The sequence below is a fragment of the Halictus rubicundus genome, chromosome 2 (genome assembly GCF_050948215.1).
Source record: "Halictus rubicundus isolate RS-2024b chromosome 2, iyHalRubi1_principal, whole genome shotgun sequence".
NCBI lineage: Eukaryota > Metazoa > Arthropoda > Insecta > Hymenoptera > Halictidae > Halictus > Halictus rubicundus.
Window position 1 is genome coordinate 9829607 of NC_135150.1, and position 20568 is coordinate 9850174.

Genomic DNA, 20568 nt, shown 5'->3' on the forward strand with positions numbered 1-20568 from the left:
TATTTATTTGTAACATTTTGATTAAATTGAAATGAAAGCTTAGACATATATTTGATATGCACTTTCCATCGACAATCGTTCATGTCGAAGAGGTGGAAATAATCTTCAAACTTGAAGGGTTAACCAAATTTTATATTTGAAAGAAAATTTTTATATTACAATTTAATATAAAATGTTATGAGAACGAAAAAGTTCATATACATATATCACATATATAGAAATGAAATTTTTTTTCCAAATTTTGAGATTTTAAATCAATAATTTAATCTTGCAGAATTGTTCTTTCGATCATTCTTTTAAATGATATATTAAAGATATGAATTTTTCGAAGTTTTGTTATTGAACAAACATTTAAATAACGTATTTTGATTAGGGTAGCATGATGGCTAATAAAAAGATAAATTCAATCATTTATAATATGGTGAACTACAAATGACCTTTGGAGTAGTTATTATTCAAAAAGCATAATGCAATGTATGAAGACGATGTTCATGCTTACCGCACTCTGATAAGATTTTTTTGTTACATTATTTGATTTATCAAGTTGGTTTCCTCAATAAATTCAAGTACATACGTCTTTTATTTTCTGTTCTTTTAAATTATCCTTGAGTGTAGATTCCAACTTGAGTGGAGAACCATATTGCATCATCACAATAATCCTTTGATACTCTGCAAGAGTGTGTCATTCTAGTGTGTCCAATTCAAATTCTTGAGATGGCTTCTTAACTTCTTCTAGGTAGATTAAGGATCTTTTCCTGGTCTTCGAAGAACTTGATTGATGTGAACACTGAATTATTATCAAGAGACATCTTTAGTTACAAGTTTGTTTACAAATTTCAAGTATGTGTTCAAGATGGCGGCCGTTGGAATTCAAACATGCTGGTAACTTGTTTCGCACAGAAGATCGCACGCTATTCGTTATCCTGACGGTCACATTCCTACGTTCTGTCATTATATGTTGACACAAATTGTATGGAATTTACTAGAGTATGGCAAGCATGAACATCATTTTTGTAGATTAAGTTACGCTTTCCATTAACTGTAACTGGACTAAAAATTTGATATATTTACGACAAAAAATTAGACTCAGATTTAAGGAAGGATTTAATCATCCATACACGTTTAAAAGATTTTCTTGACAATATCTACCGTCATTCTCATCATTAGAAGTATTCAAAAATATTCTAATGCTATGTCGTGCTACGCAGCTTATTATTATATGATATATTTGTCAAAAAGCCAAAAGAATCCATCAAAAATATCATAAGCTTCTACTCCATATTTGTCTAATATACTACGGGTGTCCCATTTGAAATGAACCACTCGAACATCTCTGAAATTATTAATGATATTGGAAAATTTATTAAACAAAAGTTATATGATTTCGAGGGGTATGTAGATGGGACAGTCTGACAAAATCGTTTTCTTTACAGTATCTATATATGCAGAACAAAAGTTAGATTTACTCCATTTTATTAGGTATACAGGGTTGCTTACCCCCTGAATTGTAGTTGCGCACTGACACGACATAACGTTAATCATTACAGAGATATTAGAGTGGTTCTCTTAAAATGGGACACCGTAATGCTAGTGGTGCGTGGGTGGAGGTGCCCCCCCCCCCCCCCGTAAACGCTTTGTTCTCCGTGATTTTTCAGCGTACGATAATCCGAACGCGGTTTTTCCGATTCCAGATCGAAATCGACGTGCAAGATAGGAACGCAACCGGACCTAGAGCAATAACTGGAACGCTTGGGGACCATTCTCCTTCAGCGCGGTATCTCCCTTCGAGGTGTAAGCAGCCATGGCGAATTGCAAACTCCAATGTTGGGTCGGATTGTTACGTTCGCGGGTGGAATTCTAAGTCGACATTCACCGTTCACGGATTCGAGCTACGCCCAGTCAGGTCGCTGCCAACAATCTTTGTCACTCTCGTTGCTGTGCCAGCGTTTCACGGAAAAAGAATGAAACGGTATCACTGAGCCGATAGATTCGTAAGCTGTAGCAACAATGGACGTTAGATTACAAAATTGGTGTAGTAATCGCGTATTTACGTGACGCGAGCGGGGGCCGATCGTTTTTGCGTGATTCTGTTTTGAAATGCGGCTCACGAGCCGTTTTTCTTGTATCCTGCGCAAGGGTCGATGGGTAAAAATTCGATTTGCATACGAAGCTAATTGCGTTAGACTTCGAGCTTCCACTATTTTTGTTTCGAACTGCTTCTGTGCTCGAACTGTGAAGCGTTCTAAATAAAGTCAGACAGCAAAATTTCGCGAGACCAAACATGTCTGGAGTTTCTCGAGATACCAGTAGAATTAGGTTAGTAGATGACATGTAAACAAATTTTTGAGAAGATTGCAGTTGGCTAATATTGCGAAGAGAACAATGAAGGTCATCTTTTATAACTCTTTTTATCTGTGTCTGTAACTAGAATTTAAAAAATTAGTTTCTGTAAACACGAATGATAGTCATTAATAGATGTAAGAATTTTTAGGTTCATTGCAGTAGTAGTTATTTTAAATAAGAATCTTTCGGATATAAATTGAAATTTAGAATAGAGTGATTTGAAAAAGTCACTTAAAAAAGAGAGAAAAATGTAGTAACTGAGAGCAAGAGGGAATGTGAAAAGTTGCTTCAAATAGAAATTAATTAATTCTTCCCGTAATTAATTTTTTACTATATTTTGAGCTGATGCAAATCATTTTTAAGTTACAAGAAACATTAATCAAATGTACCTATTTCAAGTAAATATCATTTTTTGGTTAAACCTTACCGCAGGAAACCGGAAATTGAAAATCGCACAATCGCACATCTTTATACACGTATAACTTCTGAACTAGTTACCTCCTAGGATTGAAACTTGGATTTTCGGCATTTTCTCGCCAAAATCTACAGGATTACATTAAAAAAGTTAAATATTTCTGGTTTCCTGTGGTGAAGTTAGGCCTCACTTTTCTGTGCATCATATTCAAATTAATTATTATTTAATGTACCGAAAATTATGACACATTGATTGAAAAAAAGAGAAATTTTCACTTCAATAAAGTGTAATGGTGTTTCTATATATACTTTTCTAGTTTGGATGAATTAACAGATTTTCCTGGTGAATGCGTAACCGTGTGATTCACTCTTATCGTCATCAAATCTAAATTCGCTTGATCACATGCAGTCACCGTTTCCTGTATGCGACTCGATCATCCTACCGACGAGATCCTTATATATGAGCAGACTGCAAATTTCTAGCCGTTTATAGCGTGCTTATAGCTTACAAGTAAGCAACAACGGAATGCAGGCATTGACAGAATTGAATAGACTTCCAGTTCATTTTCGCATGCATCCGTTGATGGAGAAAATAAAATATGATTCGATAAAAAATTTCTCAAATTGTATACAAATCTAATTTTTGTGAATATTTACAACTACATTGATAGTACAACACATAGTTTACGAGTAAATTTAGGTGGTACAGTAATGACTCACTGTGTATATTTCATACGAGTGTATCGAATGACAGCATGATTCGGAGAAAATAAAAAATTTGATAGTGTCTAGGTGTACATAAAATGTGTCAATTTTCAACCGAGGAGTGAATGAAGATTAACAAACTTCTAGTAGCTGTACACGATAAATGGAATAAAAAAGTTCGGTAGAAATATTGAAACGAAAAATCGTCTTTATTGACACCCTGTAAATAGGGAGCAACCATTTTCCGAAAGTGTACCGTAGGATCTGCGTGTTTGAAGAATCGCTGAAGGATCGAATATCTTCTTCCGTATCGCGTTCCAGCAGAGGTCAGGCGACATTTTATTGCCATACTCTGTTACTCTATCGTATATTGTAAACTACCGTACCCTATTAGGAGAATAGAATATCGATCTCATAGTAGCATTTGTTCAGAAGCATATTGACAACATAGACATATAACTGAAATTTTTTCAAGTTTATTGAGATCTGAAATAATTGTTTATTTCTCCTAAAGGAAAGAAGAAACTAAAAGATCATCGTGTGTTTCTAACTCACTTGAAATGGAGTGTTGCTGTTCTTGTGAGGGAGCAAACAATGTTACTGAGAAGACATATACACAGTTTGATGCAATTACATATTCCCATATGACTTGAATAATCTGCTTTGACATGAAACTAATTTGAAAATCTTTAAAAGAAGAAAGTTAACAGAATTTGAGAAGGTCAGGACAAGGCAAGCTTTAACACGAGATCATCTACTTACTGTGAACACAGCAGGTCGTGATAATAATATCGATGTTTAATCTATATTTTCAAGAGGTACAAATCAATTTTCAGACTGACCTTGGATACAATAAAATGGTAGTGCCCAAATAGATTACAATAGTCACCTCAAAATTTTGAAAAGAATACACATGGCTTCTTTTTAACAAAAAACACATTTTGTGGAATTTTTGCGAGCTGTTTTCTTTAATTGAAACTATGAGCTATTGCAATTGTACGTGGAACAGAATATCATTTAAATGTGCACCACGACTGCATCTGCAGGCATCAATTCGAATATCGAAATATTAAATGACTTTTTGCCATGTTGCAGAAGTTATTTCACAAATTACAACTTGAATGTTGTTGTTTAGGTCATTAATCGTTTGTGGCTTGTTACTCAACCCACATCAAATTCTAATGGCGTTAAGTTGCATGACCTTGGAGGCCGATTGAAATCTGCATTTCGTGAAATTCCACGTTGACGAAATTTCGATGGCAAAAACTGAATGTTTCCTCGAGTTGTGTGACACGAGCATTTTCATAGCAAGTTTAAATAATGTAAATGCGTTGCTGCACTGTGTGCATGTCCATGGTCAAGATTGTACTATCTACTACTAAAACAAAACAGCTTATCACATTTGAAAAGACATAATGTGTAAGCGTAATGCAATGTTGACGTCTAAGCGTCTCATTTGGATGACCCTTTGTCTTCGTGTTTCGTGTATTCTTCCGTAATTCCGCAAGACACAAAAAAAAAACAACAACAATCCCAACTCCGACAACAAAGTGCCATAAAATAAGTCTATTTATTACTCTGTCCAGCACTTTATCATTACGCTGCGTGAAAAAGTTGTTGCGCATTCTACGATATCCTGATACTTCCTGGCCTATCCGAAACCTTCTGCCGTTTGCGTATTACGCGATCCAGGACCGCGAAGGAAAGTTCTGACACGCTTCGATGCACTCGCACCGTTAGATGCCGCTAGAAGGTAATGTTCCCTTTATACTTTATACAGAACCACTAACGAGCCAGTGTGCACGTTTCAGTTGTTCGCTTCACCCTTCTCCAGTGGCAATACCACGCGACAAAACTTTCTTCAGGAGACGTGTCACCTCGGGTCATTAATGCTTGTCCCTCCACGTTGTCCTCCAAAAGATGGCTAAACTTTACCTCGGGAAACCAGAAATTTTTTACTTTTTTCATATAATCCTGTTGATTTTGGCGAGAAAATGCCGAAAATCCAAGTTTCAGTCATACGAGACCATTAGTTCAAAAGTTATGCGTGTGTAAAGATGTACGATTTTTAGCGTTTTTGACAGGTAAGGGCGCCGCCATGTTGCTATGTATTAACAGTCGCACGTCGCTTAACGAGCGGAGCCGATAAATACCGTGCACGAGTTGATGGATTTTCAGCAAGATCCAATTGAATAAGCCGAAGTTGGGGGAATTTTGGCATCTGGAAATCTTATTATAGGTCAGGTACAAAATATTGTGTTGGTTCGTGTTAGGTTTTTGGGCGAAGCCAGCCCCCCCCCCCCCCGCCCATGCCATGTAATCGTTTAAAAAGAATTGCAAGTTGTATTTACAACTTTTTCCTTATTCATGTGTGCGGAAAAGATATTTCGTTTCAAAGATCGGTGCTCTACGCGATCGGCATTATCTAGCGGCTCCGTTCGTTACGCGACGTGCGACGGTTCCCACCATACTAACATGGCAGCGCCCTTACATGTCAAAAATACTGAAAATCACACGTTTGTACACAAACATAACTTTGGAACTAGTGTTCTCCTAGGATTGGAACTTGGATTTTTGGCATTTTCTATCCAAAATCTACAGGATTACATTTGAAAACGTTAAAAATTCTTGGTTTCATAAAGTAAAGATTAACCCAGAAAATCCCTCTGAAAATTTCCTCTGTCCATTTTTCTTACCGACTACCAGCTTGTCGCGTACGAAATGTCCGTTTTTTGATGAGTGAAACAAACATAATTCTAATCTTACTACGTTGTCGTTTTCTAAACAATTTCTTTCTTGATTTTTCTTATAGTTTTACATCGCAATGACGTATTTTCGAAATTATATATAAATTCGAAAAATAGGCAACGTTACAACGTATCATTACCTGTTTAAAGTACATTTTGAAGGTCCACATAAGGGCTAAGTTCTTATTCATCAAATCATATGTAATTATTATATTTTTTAAACCAGATGGTATCACATTGTATTTAATAATAAATTGAAGAGCTCAGAGCAACAAACGGTCTGCTCGATTTCGACGTGACTGTAAAAGAACAAATTTTTCCGATTGTTCGGTGCAACAAACGATCATATCATGAGACATTTGTGACTGTTTGTTACCCCGAAGATTAAAAACTCTAAGTGGACAGTCATGTCGAAATCAAGCTGACCGTTTGTTGCCCTGAGCTCGTCAATTATCTATCATGTTCTACATATGTATATTATTAAAAAAAAAATACGAATGTAAACGCTGGTATCCTGACAGTGAAATAAGTATTTTTAATATCAGTTTTATGACTTTTCAACTTTTTTGAGAAATCCATACGTTAGACACCTCAATTCGAAGTAAAACAATAAGTATAGTAACATTGTACTTGCACTGCGCTACTAAAAAATGCTAGTACAACGGAAATGAAAAAACTTAATAGAATAATTTATTTGATCCATAGCTTGCTTCTATGTAGTTCAGTCCGTATAATTATGAAATTAAGAATTCAATGGAAGATACGAAAAGATTAATTGCAAAACCTACGATCTCTCTTTCAAACTCTCCTTCGAAAATGGATGTCGCTTTCTAAATGTCATTTAAAATTCTTCCTTCGACTTACATTAGTGCTAGAGGTGCTCAGATGATTCAAATCTCTTCCCCTTGTCCGTCGATCCTCGCTATAACATTTGCATGCCGGTGATCTGTAAATAAAAAACAAAGTATTAACTACTTAGTAGAAGTTAAATCCAATGAACTTTTCAGTTGCAAATTGTCAGTTGCACTTAAATGGCATGTATATTTTCTGTTAAATTACTTAACCTAAAACTTATATTCATTACGGTTACGTGACAGAACATTATTCTTGATTTTTCTAAAGGTGGTCACTGAAAGGGTTGTTTGCGATAACCATCCCTGAAAAGGAGATTATGTCGTTGCAACCCTTAATAACCGATTTAAAATTTTGAAAAAATCCCAAACAAAGCTAGTGTGTACCTTCATTTTCGCTTTTATATTGTCTAAATATTTCAAGTGATAACTGAGGGAATAAAGGGAAATTTTAGGCTTTTCACCCCCATATTACCCTTAACCAAAGGGGTAAAGATCTGAAATTTTACAGGATAGTATTTTTTAGGCAAAAACCATTATTTAGTAGACAAAAAAATTGAAATTGTCACGGGGGCCGATTACCCACTCTGCTAGACCCTTTGACTGATTTGTTCTCTCCGTTATCGGTATCAACATGTTTAGTACCGACCGAAAAATTAAACTTGAACGAAAAATATTGCCAAAATGTTATATTTATTCAAAATATTGAGCATTTATGATACTGAAGAGGATCCCTTAAACAAGAATTAGATATCGATTCTAAGATTGGAATAAGACCATAACATTCTAATATAATAATACAGTAGAATAAGATTCTAATATAACTATATGAGGTTCTAATATCATTAGAACTCTAAAAATTAAAATAGAACAATCATTTTTCGCAAGTGCAGTCAACGATGATACATCGTCGTTTGGCAATAAAAGGGTTCATTTGCATCATTCTCAACTATATCTTTACGATCGCTTCCGTAATACGTCGGGATCTACCTCGTAAATAAATCGATTAGGACAAATAAAAACCGACACCATTAGTATCGGAATGAATTCTATATAATAATAGACTTCGCTTCTGGTCTCTTTATTTATTATCCAGTACTTATACACGAGTCGCAGGATGATTTAGCGGGATGAGGAATGACGCTGCATCGACCTCGGCCGTTTCCGGTCTCGTTGCGCGCGCGCACGCTCTCTTCTTGTAAAAGACCTCGACCGATTCTTTCGGTTCGACGATGACAGCGAACCGTTCGAGAGTAAAAGCAAGTTTCCTGGTACTTTTAGTCAGAAAATATTATCACGTTAAATGTTATAAAAGTTAACCAATGTGGTTTCCTGCATCCGTTGCAAGAGCAAAAGCTACTTGTCAATTTATTTCTTTCTTTCATAATATTTATAGCTCTAAAGTAGTATACCGACACTCTGTAATTTTTTCAATCTCTTTTTCTGCCTAATTACAGCCATTTATTTTAATCATAAATGTTTAAAATCAGCAGCCTATGCAGCCTCTTGCTCGATAGAATAGAAATTCAGGACATGAGATGATCATAACGCGATTGCATTTGATATTTGCATTTTATCGTGCAAGAGTTTCTAGTATCAATAAGTTCTTATTAAAATAATATGGTTAATGCTATTACGAGCTTCGTTAACACAAGATGGAAGACAATTTAACCATTATATACTTAAACGGAAATAATGGATTTTCCTGTGACATTTGCTCGCTCACACGTTAGATCTATTTAACATTACAGTCCCATTGCAACGTATGATAGTTTGCATTTTGAACAAAGATATCTAATGAGGAGTAGATAAAACAATGTTACGCATGCAATGTTACGATGCGGTTCAGCTATGTGTGCCTGTTATGTTACACATAAACTATTTGGCATATCAAAAAATTCAGTTTCAAGAGTAGCATACAATGTAATTAATTTTTTTTTATCGGGATATAAAGGTCACCTTGAGTTTCTTTCTTGCGAAGGGTTTTCAATTTTGTGATTGAAGTTAAAACTGAATCCTGAATAAAAAATTTGAGGATATATATGGGATGAATAACCAATAAATAATTTTCAAAGTTTGCGTAATGTCCTTACTTGATTTTTAACATTGTACAGGGCGGTCCATAAGTCACTTTCCTATTTAAAAGATGAATAACTTTTCTTTAAATGTGTATTTTCAAATTTTTGGTTCAGAGTTTTAAAATTCTTTCTTTAGACACTTATAATGGAAAGATTCACCACAGAGCAACGAGTATAAATAATTGAATTGTATTTTCATAATCAGTGCTTCATTACTCTAACGCAGAGAGCATGAACTCGCTGTTTTAACAATAAAAATCCACCGACAGAACGGTGGTAGTAAATGGTAATAAGCCTCGAACAGTACAACGGCTACATATTTCTATTTAATGTACTTTAAACCACAACAAAAATAAATGGAAATTATTAAAAAATAAGATAGTTATTAAGTCTTATGGAGAAGACTTATGGGCCGCCCTGTATCATTCGGGGCGTATCTTATTTTCTTACTTGTTCGGTCTGAAATTGTTGCTACATGAGTTAAGTGCGCAGAAAAATCATTTATAGAGAACATCTCGGTATGTAACTATCACGTTTATCACCTCATATACCCTGATAGTTTTTTTTAATTCAGGGTTCTATTCTCTCTTCAACCACAAGAATTTTCCCTTCACAATAAAGAAGAGGTGACCTTTATGTCTCGATAAAAATCAAAACAGAGAAAAAGCTAATTATTACATTGCATACTACTCTTGAAATCATACAACTTTCGTTTCAACCATTTTCTCGTGTGCCAAATAGTTTACAAGTAATTTAGATAGCACACTTAACTGGATCACCCTGTATTAGATAAGGAGTATTGCTCGGAGGTCCACGCTAAAATGGAATGGGAAGGAGCTAAAGTGAAATTCGTGTAGAAACTAAGAATAAAAGTTTCGGTGCAACCACCTTAAGCCTCAGACTTTTGCGATTCTTAAAATGTCAGGGGCGGCAGTTCCGTTTTTGGAGCTTTCAAGGCTTCGACGGAACTGTCGACGCACTTTCGAATAAATCGACGCAGCGTATCAAACTACTCCCACTCTCTCACGCCCACTTCTTTCTGCTCACTTTCGAATTATCTCTTGCACAACAAACGAACGAATTTTCAATAAGGTTCTTCGATTTTTCTGCTGCGAAAGAAGCAACGACGAGGACGAGTGCTAATATCTGGCAACTGGGACGCAGATGTTAAAGTGAACTCAAATTTTCATATGATAATTTACAAATGCGAAGACCAAACAGAAGTTCATTTCCTTTATTAGCAGCTCAAATGGGATTTCCTAATCTGATTTCTAGACTGCGGATTTTATGCATTTATGACAAAAACGAGCCGGTGCAATTTGAAATGGTACGACGATTAAAAGAATTTAACCAGTCAGCTGTGTTTGACGACTATATCCGTCATGAAGAAATGGCAGTATTTTGTGTCATGACGACTATATCCGTCATCGCCTGATTTTCGCGACACACATAGGTGCGCGCTCTGAAAAGAGGTCGCCACAGCTAACTGGTTAAGAACTCTAATACAGTGTTTACTCTATATATGTCCCAAATGCATAGCCGATGAAAGTCCCACAACTATCCCCACTGCCCCGTGAGGGGCCGTGAACCGAGGCCTCTAGAGCTTCCAGACCTCTAGAGAAAGAATAGTATCTCCTGGCCGATTATTGTCCCTGACTAGACCATAGTGTTTTGGACATACACCGAGTAAACACTGTATACTGTTTCGAACTTATTAAGATTATTGAAGGCAGAAAGAATTTTCTATATGGCTTCCGTTTCTTGCTATTAATGCAGACAATTTTTATATAAAGATCCTCAGTCTACTGATGTCTTATACTTGGTATATTAGTGAATCTATACTGTATTAGTTTTGACTTTTTCGATTGTAATAATATAGATTTTTTATTTTATTTGTTATATTAACTCTGTTACTTTTTTCTGTTTTATACTGATCAAAATGAGGTTTTGATTGTGGTAGTCAATATTGTATTCAATGAATTAGTGAGTTACTTTTGACTAAACTATGGATTTTATTCACTTATGACTAGTATAAGTAGGCGAAATTTTGAATAGTGGAAAAATTAGAATTTAATAGTATTAATGTATTATTTTCATTTTATTAAAATTATTAAAGGAAAAAATTCATTTCTATCAGTTATTTGTTTCTTGCAATAGATGCAGAAAAGTTTTATTAGTACATGCATTAAACATCCGGAATTATTTAAGTGGATTTGTAGATTTTTCACGTAATCGTTTTTGGTTCTAACTAATATGCCCCTTTTCCCTGTCTTATTTTATTTGTTATATTGATTTTGCTGTGCTCCTAGTGTTTGTGTAATCCGAAACGAAATCTTATTTAACTGTGACCATCAATGCTGTATTCAATGAACGAACAAGATACGCGATCTAGATTTCACATTACGACCTCCACTCTACACTAAACGATGCCAATTAGTTTAGATGTTGTTGTAGCTCCTTTATCTATTTCTTATTAGTTTTGACTCACACTGTATTGGTTTCCTGCTTTATTTGATTTGTTATATTAATTACACTGTTCTTAGCGGGTCTGGAAAACCCAAAATAGAATTTCAATTCTGGCAGACGATATCACATTGAATGAATAAATGTCGCTTGTTTTTTTACTAATGACATGAAACAATAATACATGATTGAGAAAAATACCACGGTTAAGTTGAGATTCAACAACAGTGTGATTCGGCTTTGTCTTTAGGCTAACCACTATAGAAGTTCTTTTTAATTTTTCTCGAATAGTGCACTAATTTCTATCACTGCTACATTATAATAAACGCTTCTAACAGGAAAAGAATGACGACTAGACTGCGGACTTTATGCATTTATGAGAAAAATGAGAAAGTGAAATTGAAAGCAGTAGAAAATCGTTAAACGGAGAAACACATTTTTATTTCGGTTCCTGCAACTTGCAAATGATACAAACAATCTTTATTTTGCATAGAGATCTTCAATCTAATTATAATATTCTTATTTAAAATTGGAAAGAACAAGATGCACGGATGCAGCATTAAGTTTGATCACTTATTTGCGTGTCACCCTGTATATACTATAATGAAAATTACAAGATTCTTTTTCCTTAAGGACATAGAAGTAGAAAACAGGTTCAAGGGGAGTAATTTTCACTTTCTGCAGGAGCGGAAGAAGAATGGCAAGTTTGCTGAATGAAAAAAAAAAGATAAAAGATAAAAGATTAAGCTGGAGCTTAATCTAAATATCACTTATCTAAATATATATCACACATATACACATATATAGAATATTCTAGAATATTGATCCACAGTGTTTCATTAAAGAGATTCCATAGAAACCTTTTTTTTGGAAATACAACTGCGTAAATATTACTATTAAAGCACACAACACCTTTAAAGTTAAGTAGCTATGTTTAAAAATTATTTTTCAAAAAAATCTACAAGAAACACCTACTGAATATACATTTATGTGCTTACGTTTGGATAAACATTTGCAATCTAATAACAATTTTCGTTCGTCTTCTATGGAAAGGTAAAAAGAAAATTGTTTAATTACACGTTCTTAAAGTGTACTTAAAACACGTTACTTAAAGTGTAGTACACATAAAAAAATGATTAGAGTAAAAGTGGAATGGTTTTCTAATGCTCTATAAGACAACGCCATTACATGGACAACACTTTTTAAATAAAAAATCCTCTAACCCCTTCTGTAAAAAAGGTTGAACTTTCAGAATTCATACTTTTTCAGAATTTTATCCGAATCAGTGAAAAAATTATAAAAACTATAAATTATAAAATTATAATTACGACACGCTGTGTACAAACAAAGTATCCCCCTCCCCCTACTTTACTAATGCGAGGGTTAAGATCCTGAAAGCATATTTCAAGCTCATCGCATTCGGTGAGAGATCGCTAATATAAATAATTACCAAAATGTGGTATCAAACTGGAATTCGCGCATATTGCACTTGATTCCACTGGTGGAAACAAAGTAGCCACTACTGTGGTAGACTAAACGGTGTAGAAGAAAGCCGTCGATTGTCTTGTCAATCACGTCCCGAGCCAGCCGAATCAGCCTAACTCGTCAATCGTACACGTATAATTCGTGTAGGTGCCGTGTACGTGTTTGCAATTTGCGATTCGCTGTGGAATGTCGCGTCGCGAATCGGCTCCCACACGATTGTTCCTCCTTGGTGCCGGAGGAGGTCGATGCATCTCGGCCTTGGTACGAATACCGCCGATGGATATCACGATTCTAATCGTCGGACTTCATCGACTAAACTGCCGCGGTAAACAATATGCGGACCACTTTGATAGTACCATTGACAAAATTTCAAGTGAATTCTACACCGCTAGAACGACAATCCTTTAACTGGGCTAGCCTCTGTTTCGCTAAACTTTCATGGAAAATGTAAAATGTTAATTTAACCCGCCAGAGGACGTAGTTAACCCCGTATCGTACTGCATTATTTCTCGGTTCATATTTTTGTTCTTTCTTATACAAAACACGGGTCTAGCTAGAAACATATATCGGCCAGGAGATACTATTCTTTGATACATTGCCGAACGTAGAAAAGGACAGCTCGAGTGGCCTCGGTCGCCGAGGAGTGTAAACATAATACGGATCGGGTGTATCAGTGTGAGACCACTACTAATCCAATAACAAAACTTCTTTATTTTTCATTATTTTTTATGGGACGTTCACCAACATATTCGTGGCATTTTTCTAATAAAAATGATACCAAATATGATGGGACTTTTATCGGCTAAGCATTTGTGACATATATAAAGTAAACACTGTATTCTTAAACAACAAAGAAAACAAAACGCCTCAAAACAAAAAAGAAAAAATAAAAATAATTGTTAACATTCAACAATATTTCACTTCAATGTGTAAAACGGCATCCGAGACGTCTTTGTACGTCAATGTGTTGAAAAAACTAGAGTCGTTTATTTACAGCAAGAGACAATTGTCTAATATGACTAATATTTAATATTTCGACGTTCATGATTGGCAATAGAATGACTAATTTCAGTTATGCGGTTGAAATTGAAATATTGTATTCCGTCACAAAAGATTGTTTATACTTCGTTTAATAACAGTGTCCTTGTATTTTGCGTTTCGATAACTGATAGCTGATTCTTACTGATTCTAACGCGATCAATTCGAATCCAGAGTTCTTTTTTCTACCACAGTTTTGAAAAAAGACAAAATTTCCAATTCTGTTATATGTTTGTGCTTTAACTGTGAAGGCTATACAGAGTGTCCCATTTTAAATTATCTGGGAAAATATCTCGGAAGAATTTGAGTGATATGAAGAAATGTTTGAAGCTGTCATTTCTTTGACCTTAAGACGACCTTGAAAATACCTATGAAGGTCAACTTTGAATTTTAAAATTGGAGCCCATATTTTGTATTCTATATTATTATTGCTGGGATCGAAACGTTTTCGAAACACTACCCGAACGAAATTTTGCTACAAACCGTTCTCGGCTTATAATATACAATAAAAAAGATGGGTTCGAATTAAATAATTTAACTTGACCTTTTTGTTTGACAGGCCTTTTTGTTGGAAAGTAATCGGTAGGAACATTTACATACTTTCAATATATACTATTTATTAACGAGGATACATTATGATCTATCGGTAAAATCGTCGTTTTTGCGCACGCGCTCTGTTTTACCAACCGCAAGGGAACAAGAAACTCTAACTGACGTGTGCGATCAGGAATACCAACACTTTTCGAAGTCAGCCCTTCGCATTAATACAGAATAGCAAAAGTATTTAAAGAATTTAAAAATACTATTGCATTATTTACAGCTAATTCAAAGTATTAAAAAAAGAAATAAGTATCTATGTAGCTTCTGTATCTAAAATTCAATGCAGACAATTTTTATTCTGCATGAAATTCCGCACTCTAGTTATGACCGGTCTGTGGTATTAGGTCAGACAAGAAGTAATGTAAGAATTTTCAATATGAAACAGATGCAAATGGTTTCCAACGGAGGATTTCGCTTCTCCCAACATTGTGGCAATATCTTGTGTGATGCAACATAGATAATTCTCAGTTGAGAATTCTCAATTACTGCGATCTTGACGGGTTTCAATGATATTTCCAGAATGTATATAATTTATGCAGTTCGACAGAACATATTTTTTATATTTTCAATATGGGCACACATAAAACAGTTAGCAAATACAACATTCGTATTCCGACCAATTGCAATTTTTTCAAAATTTCTTTTTCATGACACGCATTAAACTAATTGTTCTAACTTCTCAAAACTTCTTTTTTAAACAGTATCTGAATATTACTGTGAGTTACTGTATATGTTTGAATTTCGATTTTCAAACTATACAAGCATTTGATAAATTATGAATAGACTGCGAATTTTTATGCACAATAAAAATGTTCTAAGTCGATCGTAACAAATGGAAATTAGGCAAACATATATTTCTTCTTCTAATAATTTCAGCGAGACAAAAACAATGTAACACAGTGTTCTTAAATTCTTCTAATGTATTTACAGTTTCGTTCTTCACGCGACCAATTTTGAATAATCTTTTGTTAAAGAAAAAAAACCAGGAACGATCTTCTCCGGAAAAATCTAGCATAATTTATGATCGAATCCAGTGTGATAAAAGAATCGCAACAGTTAAGTATTCGAATCGCAAGGTAAAGATAAGAGAGGAGATAGAGCTCGAGAAAATATCGGCTCGATGGAAAAAGGAACGTGGCGAGCGTAACAAGAGTGACGTTAACACTCGGCCTGCTTGAAAGTCTAGGAGACAGGCTTCGAGCCTTTAAAGTCGAACCAGTATCCGAAGGAGACAACGTTGTCTCGTTGCGCAAAAGACTCGACTTTCACTGGGCACGCACACTCGGCCTGTGCATGCGCTGATGCCCTTGCACGAGCAACGCTCGACCAACTGTTTAACAAGTTTCGATTTTCAACAAGATAACCGCTGTATTTCACTGAGAAAACAATTTTTCGAATTCTGATCACTTCTACTGTCGTACTAGACGTGCTCACTGAACAAGTGCGCTATCAGCGTCACGTAGACTCAAGATTATAAAATGGTACACTCGATTTTAAAAATTTGGCAGAAATGGAATTTGTTTCTGTTTAATGAAACTTACATTACGGGTCGAAGGAACTCATACAAAATTGAACACCTTCGTGCGAAAAATGGATAAATCCAGATTTTGAAAATTGTGTAATGTTTGCGTGAAAAAGTCAGGTATGTACGAAAATATGTAAAACTATATTATTACTTCTATTTAACAAATAGAAGTTCTGTGGAAAATAGGCTTAGCCCAGTTTTTCCTTCGAGGTCGTCAATTATACTTCCAGTGGGTGATCAAATTGTTAGAGCTAAAATGTGAAAAATATATTAAATAAATGTATGCTCTAAATTTTTATGTGTGGGTAGTTCATAAATAAATATTAAGGGCAGTTAAGATTTTATTTAAAAATCGTAAGAGACAAATAAACACGACGTACAGATAAATTTAAAGAAATTTAAATGTGAAATCATAATGCAAAAGTTAGCAATGAAAATCTATAATTCGCAAAAATATTACCTAATATGGAACACGTAAAAATCTGTAAAGAAGATTAAAAAAATTTTAGCTGAATAAATTAATACCTATGGATTTCTAAATTAAATGATTAAATTGCAGATTTTTATACGTAAACTTTTGATTGTTAACTTTTGAATTGAGCACGACGAGTTGACTCGTCATTTGAGTTCACTATCACTTTTTAGCAGCTGTTCATCTATCTTTTAATTCAAGGAATAAGTTTTTATTTCATTGTACCATAGTATCCATGTTGATATGAACTGTGAACTATATTGAAATTACATAGATTGAAATAAAATTTTTATGAACTTAGTTTTACTTGTCTTTCAAAAAGCGATCCACTTAAAATGCTAATCATTCACGTAAAAGCGAAAACAAAATAACTCCAGAGATAATGCGCTAATTTTGCGTCACCTCGGCAGAGGTAGTTACAGAAACTTGGTTTTTCACTTATTTCCAGAATATAATTTCAATTCTTCAAACATGTGTATTACACTTTTTCTTATAACATACTTTCACGTTTTGAAAAAGTTATAACTAACATTTTGCGAACATGGTAGCTACCTCTATTAGAGTGTCACACAAGTGACATACCGATATTGTTGTGTGTGGAATGGTGTTCACGTTCCAGATCACTCCAACCGGAAACTTTAATTGATTAGTTGTATAATTAAAAACACACATGTACTAGGTCACTTTAAAAGGTCATTGCTAAAATTTGCAATATAGCTTACTGATCTCGATGCGAAAAATATTTGTCTAAGCAAGAAAAATATACATTCTAAGAAATATAGATCTCCTTATTAATTTCAATGACTTAAGGACATAAGCATACATGCAACTGCTGTTCTGCTTTAATCTCGAAGATATTTTCGTAGCATCTTTCACTTTTTTTTATCGACTAAAGTTGTTTTACAGACTAATTTATTAAATGAAACAGAAGTTATGAAACACAATTTATAATTAAAATTAAATTCAACTTGTCAATAGTTTCGCGAGATTATCAATATACGAAATTATTGAAAGTGTGATGGTGGAACGGTACAGTTATACCCCTGAATGTAAAATGTCTTTCCTGATTCAACACTGTTATACTCACGGAAGGATCATATGAGCGTTATTTGAAAGTGATATGAGTCTACTTTCTCTTTTCCTGAGATGTTTAATATTTCGCATTGTACCTGATTTAAAACGTGTCTGTTATATATCGAGAAGATTATTCAATCGATTCAAGTTCGTAGACACTGCTCCTGTCGTTGTACGAGCATTTTTGGAAGCGTTTTGTAGGCTAAACTATGTTTAACTACAACTTGCCTCTACAACAAGTATAATAAAGTGCGAGAAGTGCAATTACAGTTGTGGACAAAAGAAAGTTTAAAATTGGAATTTCTGTATACGGGTATTAATAATTTCAGCACTAAATGGTTTTTCAAATATTGATAGCACTCGCCACACTGTACGACACCAAAACTCTTGTATTTATTTCTCTGTCTTCATATAATACGTTAAAAATGCATTTTGTTCGACACGTGCAGCGGAGAAAAGTAAGTTTCAAGTCTTTTGCATTGTAATAATTAGACTGCGAATTTTATGCATTTATGACAAAAATTTGTACATCAAATTCAAAAAAGTAAAAACCTCTAAAGAATTTAAAAATACTGTTTTAAAATTTGTAACTGATTAGAGTGATTAGAAAAGGTCTATGCAGATCCTGTATCTTGCAATCCATGCAGACAATTTATATTTTGCATAAAAGTCCGCAGTCTAGTAATGATATTAACAATCACATAGCACACTTCTGCGAATACATTGACTTTAAATGATATCTGCATCTGCACAGAGTAATTATAATATAAATTGTATTATAGTAAATATACAGGCTGTCCCAAAAATGTTGTATTTCCTTGGATGGGATGATTCCTGACGCAATTTGAAGAAATATATAGGTAAATATAAAAGGTATGTCGACCTATGAATGTAGAAAAATGATTAGTTGAGGAGTTATTTTAATTTCTATTTAAAGCTATTTCTTTTTAAAGCTTTGACTACATTATTCGATATATAGGATTGTATCATAAACGAATGTGTGTCGTATCGTTCGACATGTTACAAGATGTGAAACGATCACTATTCTATCTGTTCCGAAAATGTTGAGATGTGAATAGACGTTGCATCGAACCCTTCTTGTAAATAATTATTAAATAGATAAAGTTATCATTAATAAGAGAATGAGGTTTTCTTAAGAATATTTCAATTAAAACAACCCCTAAACTAATCATTTTTCGGCATAAATAGGTTAATACTCTTTTATAGAGAATAAAAAGCTGCATCGATTGGTACGTAAGAAAATATACGGCTCCATTTAAAAAATCAACGTTAACCTTCGTAAGTCTTTCGCGAACTTTTTGAAACCAGCTTCAAAACAACTAACGTTGCTATGGTTTGTTTCAGTATCCCCCCACACTACCTACAGTACATGGCAAACTTTAATTGGCCATAAACAAACAAAGATATTCAATTCGGGACTTCTAACCCGTCGCACTTCTAGCCTCATACTACCCCACACGGTTGAGAACCGGTTGGCAATTATTGTTATTTATATGAAAGGAATAACGCAATCTTGCAAACCGCGGAATCCGCAGGTCGCTTTGGGCAATGTTCCTCGCGAACGGTACCTCTTGCTCAAAACTCGTACCATTTGTCGGTCATGGTTTTGGTTCGCGTGTCTCGAGCATGTTCGCAACGGACGCTGGCTATGTTACGGGCCTTTACCACGCAAAGAGAACGCTCGTGATCGAAAGAGCAACGTTTGCATTTACGTTTGCGATCGCGTTTGTGTTTCCGAATTTTGCGTGACCTCACGGAAGACACCGGCGCGAAACCGCCGCCGCGCTGGCCATGAAGTTCCGAGGCCTGGGACCGTTAAGTTCAAGCCTGTCACGCCTGGTTGTGTGCGGTCGCGTAGAACTTTTCAAACTTTTATTATTTATTTATTTATTTATTCGGAATGGTAGCATCGGCAATAGAGCCATTAGCAGCCGCGCACATGAACTGAACAATTTACATGCACGTGTACAGTTAGGATGCGTCGCTTTCTACAGTATTGAGCGAATTAACACATATCCGACCATTTTTTTTTAAATCTTTTTCCGCCTTTTCTTACGTTTTCTAACAAATTGCGATTTCACTTTCCGTTATTGTTCATGCAGTGTTTTATTGAGCATACTGCACACCGGCCCGCGTTTGATGCGGAACTCCACTGTTCTTCTATATATAGGTGTACCTATATATTAAACGATATTTTTATTTTTTGCCAGAATTTTTTTGGTTCGAAATCATTTTCAATGCTTATTATTGGAAGTTTAATATGAATATGAGTGCATGTTGAAAATTATTTCATTAATATCTCGTTAGGTTTAGGCACCTTCAGGTTTGGGACATATGAAGGTCATTTTTACGTGGGATTTGATACTCTATCGACTCACGACACAAAAGGTTGATTGATAAAGAAATTAAGTTGACCTTGAAATCTCCGACAATTAATTGTCATGTACATTAGTGGTAAAGTACACCACAATTTATATATTTATTATTATAATGTTTTTCATAAATATATTTTGAGTTATGTTAGTTTTCTTAGGAATGAACGATATAATGATGAAAGCATTCAATACTTGACAATGAAAGAATGCATTCTAAACGTAGTGTTCTTAGGTTAGTACCCTTAGGTCGTTCCAGGAAATATTGAAACACGGCTTTTCGAAAAGACTACCTGTCAGAATAATTGCGATACCGAAACGGCAATGAAACGGTAATTCTACGCACCGTAACGAACGGCTGTAGCAGATGCAAAGAATTC

General features: G+C 34.7%; 1 protein-coding gene across 1 annotated transcript in view; it reads right to left on the reverse strand.

Annotated features, from left to right (window-relative positions):
* Nucleotides 1-20568, reverse strand: part of Pot (zona pellucida domain protein papillote) — a 49533-nt gene that overhangs the window by 17381 nt on the left and 11584 nt on the right. Inside the window, exon 2 of the mRNA XM_076805108.1 lies at nucleotides 7074-7155. The gene's annotated coding sequence lies outside the window, so the exon portion shown is untranslated. The remainder of the gene's footprint in view (nucleotides 1-7073; nucleotides 7156-20568) is intronic.